Genomic DNA, 7,152 nt, shown 5'->3' on the forward strand with positions numbered 1-7,152 from the left:
TGACTTGTAAGGAGGACTAAGAATTGAAGGATGCAACTTGGGGAGAGGGAGGAAGAAAAACTGTTTTGAAATGAGATTTTTTTCTAAAATGTCACACTGGTACTAAAGGAAGCAGCCAATTCACATTCTTTTTGCATTGTATTGCAGTGAAAAGGTACTCATTCAGGGAGGCCCCAGTGATTACAAAAAGCCTCGAGGGAATTGAAAGCGGGGGTGGGGAGGGGTGTTTATCTCTACTTACTCAATGTCTTCTGTAGCCTGGGACTCTGGGTGGGTTCATGTTCCTCTGGTATCATAAAGTGAGAAAAACAGAGCAGGGAAGGTGGGAATCATGCTGTGGCTGAACAAGACATTTACTGGATTAAGCTGGTTTGACACCATTTACTAACTGGGGACTTTGCCTGTAAGATTATCAAAATTCACTTGAACCACAGGGATTTGCTGATGAAAGGTGGAAATAGGTGGATAATATGACATTTCATGGCTTCATGACATAGCCCTTGTATTGAAGTTCCCAAAATGTCATTTGAATGGTGAAGCTTGAATTTAGTGTCTCCTCATTTTAGAGATAATAGGAAAGATGCTGTGCAGTGTGAAAGTCAGATTTGATGCAAATTATGAGCTGGAAGCACAGAAAAGTCAATGGCAAACTGAATAATAGATCACATTGCAATCCAAAACCAACTGAGAACTGGTTGCAACAAGGAAGAAAATTATTTCATTAGCAACAATATTTTTCTCTAAAGAAAATACATAAATATAGTCTCTCTTATTATGCCATAATAATAATGATAATGATAATAATAATAATAACAATAATAAAAAACACTTAGCCAGTAGTTAAAATAAGCAATTATTCCCATAATAGAATTGGGACAAAGTCTTTTCTTTATTTCCAATCTTCCAAAAACATGTGCAGATAATTTCAAATTCCTTTCAACTTTCTCTAGTGCTCAGTGGAAAACAAATATTGACCACTTTCCTCGAAATTACTATAAATTATGGAGATATTCAAGGCAAGGCTTGATGGGGCTATGAGTAACATGGTCTAGTGGAAGGTGTCCCTGCTGTCAGAGACTGAAATGATTCATGCCTTAAACATTATTATGAAGGAGTTTTGCCCGTTATAGCAAAAACTGTATAAAAATATTATCCACTGGATTCTATGTTTTTTGGGGGGACCCTCACCACCAAGAAGACCAGCTGGAGAGGATCAATGGAACATCGTTGGGATCCACGGAGTGGTGATATTTTCTTTAATCTCTCTGTCACTCTCTTTCTGTCCCCCTGCCTCTTTTCTATTTCTTTCTTTTTCTCTCTTTTTTCTCTCTCTCCCTCTCATATTTGCTATCAAATAAAATCCATTCTATTGTCTTTGGCATATGGTCTTATTTGCACCGTAATTTGGGCAGAGGCATTTCTAATAACTTTAAAAACCAGTCAGTAACACCTGCCCATGGCAGGGGGTTGGAACCAGATGATCTTTAAAGACCCTTCTGACCTAAACCATTCTATAATTTATCCATGAGTTGTGTTGGTTATCAGAGCATTTGGTCCTAACTCATGTTTTATCTGAAGTTTTTCAACTATTTAAACTTTATTTTTAAGTGATTTGTGAGTCCTTACAGCAAGCTTGGCAGTGGGCAAGGCTTGTTAAAAGAAATAGTAGAAAATTCTAAGTGAAAACTTCACCGCTTGTCTGTCAAAGACACCTGGAATTTCCATGGTAGGGTTAAAAAGGAAATATGGCCTGCTATACAGTCTCCTGAGGTGCAGAAATAATCTCACACAGCATCTCAGAACTGGCAACGGGCTCCTGTTTAACCTGAGCTAATGTGCTCCTGGAAGGAAATGATTCCCAAGTGTTGCCCATAGAGACTGCAGCAATTATTGGGTGAATGCAATGTCTATCAGGAGCACAAAACACATCCACACACCACAGACTGAGAGATCTGCTTCTCATGGCACAGGAAGCTCCCAAGACCTGTTTTTCAGATAGCTTTCTTGGTTCACCTCTTGGGATAAGAATGCAAATTCTTTCCTTTCCATCAGAATAATGTTATCACCAAAGATTTGTATAGAAAATGTCTGACTTATAGCAATATCCATATAAATGAGATTTATCTGAGCTCTGAAACTAATATTGGAACTGAAGCTCTATTGACCCTCTATTTCTGTGTAAACATTGAAAGAAATTCAAGACTTATAAAAAGAAGGTAAAATGATATAATGTCAGACTAACTGGCCTTAGGAACGAGACATAAAGTGCAATCTAAAGAATTATATTGGTGAGGCTCTATATTCTTTTTGGGGTAAAAGAAAACCCCATATAGAAGTGTCACATAACAGAGTTTTTTCTAAAGGAATTAAAATAATGAATTAGAACTACATGCTGAGGAGCTGGAAACATTGTTTAGGAAAAAACTTTTTCTTTTTTCCAAGGGGAACACATTGTTCCAGCAACTGTTTTCTTTTAGAATGGGACAAAAAATTATTTTGAAAATGTGGACTTTATTGTGGTGGAAAAGTTAATTTTTATGCAATGGTAATTGGGCCACTTGTCACTGACTTCAAAGCAGGGTTTATTGACCACAGGGTGATCCAAAATGTGTTCAGATAATCTTCATTTTTATTTGACTAATACACAAAAGCATTTTTCTTGTGGCTTTAGCATAAGCGTAAAGTTGTCTTACATAAAGTACCTTCTTCCAGTTTTACCTTGCTTAAATGCATATTAAATAAAGCTGACTGTAAGAAAAAAATGATAAAACAGCATATAATCCAGCAATCAACACAAGAACATCTAATCACGATTACCCAGATAAGCAGTTTAAATTCAGTTGTTATTGCTATAATTCAATCCTACATTGGCAATTGCATGGGAAAAATTCAAATTAGGCTACAAGGATGTTATTGGGAAAAAAGTTATTTGAATTTTAAAGACTTGTAACAATTTGTAATTATTACCCATAATTACAAAATATTTGTACTTACAGGAAAATTTTCAATGGAGAACAGTTAATGTTGATTTTTAAAGTTATGGATTGTATGGAGCTGCACACAGACATATATCACATAAAACTATCATAAGAAGTCATAGGTTAAAAACGGAATTCTTTCGTTCCTATTATACTTGTGGGTTTTAGTACTTCAAAGTAAAACTTTGTTAGTTCCTAGGGGAAGATGCTTAATCTGTTGAAAGCAAACAAAATTTCTTTCAGAAAGCCTAATATTGCATATGTGAATAGTCAAGGGTAAATTTAATGACAAATTAAGACTGCATTATGTTGCACAAGATTTAAGGAAATAGTTTCTGAGCCACCGTCAGTTTTCTCAGGTGTGGCTACCAACATTTCACTGGGAAAATGATAGACTTTAGGTTTCCCAATGACTTCAAAAGGAAAAGTTCATTTTGTTTTGTGGGCTTGTTTTTTTTTTTAAGCAAATCCCAAACAACAGCTTAAGTATCAAATTTTACTTTAGTCTACTAAGAATTAGGCTTTTAAATGAAGTTAAATATTTTAAAAATCTGAATTTTAAAACAAGATAGGTGAGATTCAATTCTCGATAGAAATGCCTAAATTTATATTGTGTATCCACGTATAACAGCCTAAGTTCTTGCTATGTCTGTGGTGATATTCAACTAACAATTGACACAAAACATGCATATGATTCAAAATTAACTCATAGTGGCATGTTTCCATTGATCTTAAATGAAGCATGATTTTTTTTTTTTTTTTGGTAGACTCAAATCTGAAATAAAAGCAGTTAAAGTTTTCATTCAAATCAGAAAAGCTAAAAACTAGGGAAAATGGCTTTGCCCTATATGTTCCTTGTATACATAATGGATATACATACATCTCCTGATATGACTTTACATTCTGGGTTTACAGGTGGTTTACACTGGTTTACATTCTGTATTGCTGGCCTTTCAGTAATGGTTCTTTCATTACTCCCTAGTACAGGTTACTTCCCTTGTTTATAAAAATAACAGTGCAACACCAAAACATACCACAGTTTCTAAAAAGAACATTAACTTTATGCTATTCTGTCACTAGCTTCAGATGCTTGTGAAATCCATGGTTTGCAGCCTTGGAAATACTGTCACTGTTGGTTGTTTGGAAGATCCTAAATTTCTATTGCCTTGTTCTTATCACTTTTAAAATTCTTTCTCTGTATCTCTTCTGGATCTTTTCTGGTGCTTTTTGTTTGTTTCTTAATAATGCAGACAGTACTAGAGAATTATTTAGGTTGGAAAAGACTTCTGAGATCATTGAGTCCAACCTATGTCCAATCACTACCTTGCCAACTAGATAATGGTACTCAGTGCCATATCCAGTCTTTTCATCAACACCTCCAGGGATGGTGAGTCCACCATCTCCCTGGGCAGCCCATTCCAGCCTTTCCTTTTTCTGTGAAGAAATTACTTCTGATGTCCAACCTGAACCTCCCCTGGCATTTCCTCTTATCCTGTCACTAGTTACCTGGGAGAAGAGGCCACTCCCCACCTGGCTACAGACCCCTTTTAGGGAGTTGTAGAGAGTGAAAAGGTCCTCCCTGAGCCTCCTTTTATCCAGGTTAAACAACCCCAGTTCCCTCAGCTGTTCCTTGTGACTTGTCCCAGCTCCGTTCCCCTTCTCCAGACATGCTCCAGCACCTCAACGTCTTTCTCGTAGTGAGGGGCCCAGAACTGGATACAGGACTCGAGGTGTGGCTTCACCAGTACTGAGTACAGAGGGACAATCACTGCCCTGGTCTTGCTGGCCACACTACTGCTGATAAAAGACACCTTCCCTTACTTCACTGAAATAAATTAATACCCTGAAACACAAAGGATTAGCAAAATAGTTCATGTGCTCTGATGATAGCTTATTTAAGATGCAACACCTTACTACATTTACTTTCCCTCCATTGTTCTAGGTACTAAATGATCATTCAGTCATTGAATTCATTGAAATGATCCTTCAGGGAGATTGACTGAATTGGCCTGGGTTATTCAGAAAGATAGGGTTTCTGCTAGTACTGTGGTATTGCTTAAGAAGCCATAGTCACTTGCAAGTTTTAAATTAATTGTATTATGCAGGAGGCTTTTTTAACAGGACAAGTGAAAAAAAAGTTAGTGCAAAACAGTACAGAAGGAGCAATACCTCCTGACACTGCTGTCACAAATTTTTACATTTGTAGATACAGGTTTCTACTGACATTTTAGATGTCCCAGGGTATTCCACCTGGCTGCCAGATGTTGTTCTAAAGATAATGAGGCTCTTGGTTCTCTATCACATTTTCCTCTATGCTGAGGTCTGAAAGAAGCTAGAACATCTGAACAAGCACTAAACACCTGTGGGAACCCACAGTGCAGAGAATATTTCTCTGCCCATTTTGAAGGGTTTTTACCCCCCTGAACAACACTGTTTTTGACCTCTGTCCTTGGAAAAAATTGCCTACTCTTAGAGAAGAACTAGAAACTACGCTAGTGTATATTAGGTGATAGACTACTATGTAAGACTGTCACAGGGTGAAAAATTTAGGAGTTTTGGGTTTGTTAATGTAGTAAATACATAAAAGCAAAAAACATCAAAATGGAGGGTTGTTGTTGTTCTCCAAACCTCCTCCTCCTCCTCCTCCTCCTCCTCCTCCTCCTTCTAGTAGTACTACTAGTGTTAGTACTCCGTATTCTGCAGTAAAAGTAGTTTGGGATGATTGGACAAAGAATTCCGCAGTTCCTGGCTGTGTTACTAAACAATTGGTAGAAAAGTAAAAATAATGTACTTTTTTAGTCACCATTGGTTGATTTACCTTTAAAAAAGGCCATGTAATCTTGGTAATTCAGCTTTCTCCTGCATTCTCTGCTTTGTGCTATGTCTGGATCACGCTAGTTACTCTTTTTCTCTGATAAGACTTAATAAACAACTATCAAGAAGCAGCGAAGGCTGAGAGTCCCGTTTGTCTCTGGAACTCCTAGCAAGGACTTTAATGATCTCTGCCACCAGGAGAGGCATAATTACAGCACGATCAGTGTCAAACACCTATATTTAAGGAGATAAGTTGTTCCTGTGTATATTAATACCCTCCTTTTTAACAGATAGATAGATACCTTATCGCATAGCAAAGTCTATTCTTGCAGTCTCTTACTCGGAACATCTACACCACCCCTAACATAAGTAACTTGGACCTCCTGTGAGCTTAGCTAAAGATAGTTCCCAAAATTGCAAAGACAAACTGTGGCAAAAGAGATCATCTGTTGCTCTTCCAAGTGAAAAGGCAATGCTGGAAGAATCAGAATGTTGCTCCTATCATGGGTTTAAATACCTCAGAGCATCATTTCTCACCAGTTTGGTCTTCTGATAAAAGTCATTTTATTTCAATACAAGAAGGCCAGTAAGATCTACAGATATAAAGTAGTCACAAATCTGAGTTTTCTTCTCCTGAATGGTGTTTTCTGGTGTCTTCAAAGTAATTCTCATAACAATCTCATTTGGGAATAATGAAAAGAAACAAATGGAATGTGGTACTTTATCCAAATTGCCAAAGCCAAATACATTGGTATTTGCAGTTCTGCTTTGCACTTATCTCTGTGTTAGCTTTGTGTTATGACCTGATTTTAGAAGGAATTGTTTCCTGAAGCTCATATGGTGAGAGCTCATTAAATATAAATATAATAAATCTTAATAATTGCTAATAAAGAGGTAACATTAATTATCCCTTCCCAGGACTGGCTGGTAAGATCAGAAAGACTTACCAGATACATCTTTTAGATTTCATCCTGCATTGCATCACACCTGTTTTCAATTGTTACAACAAAATTGCCACCCATTCCATTATCTACTGCCCAAATATCAGGAAAGAACAAGCCTCTCCATGTAATATTCAGATCTATGAGAAGACAAAGTAAATTAAATCCTGTCACTGTGCTAGTAGCATCTTGACTTCTAAGGAGATCATTACTGCATCAAATTCGAAAATATCATGCATATATTTCTGGGTGATTAGTGATACCCATGTCAGCACTGCTGCAGCAGAGAGCCTCATAGCTCAGGAAATTGGGGAAACATCACTGCACATCATTTTTATGTATAAATTCTATTATATATGCAAGGCAGAAAATTTACTGTTTTTTCTCCAAAATGTATGTACTTTTCCCAAAACATTGCA

This window comes from Corvus brachyrhynchos, unplaced genomic scaffold (assembly GCF_000691975.1).
Source record: "Corvus brachyrhynchos isolate BGI_N302 unplaced genomic scaffold, ASM69197v1 scaffold147, whole genome shotgun sequence".
Classification (NCBI taxonomy): Eukaryota; Metazoa; Chordata; class Aves; order Passeriformes; family Corvidae; genus Corvus; species Corvus brachyrhynchos.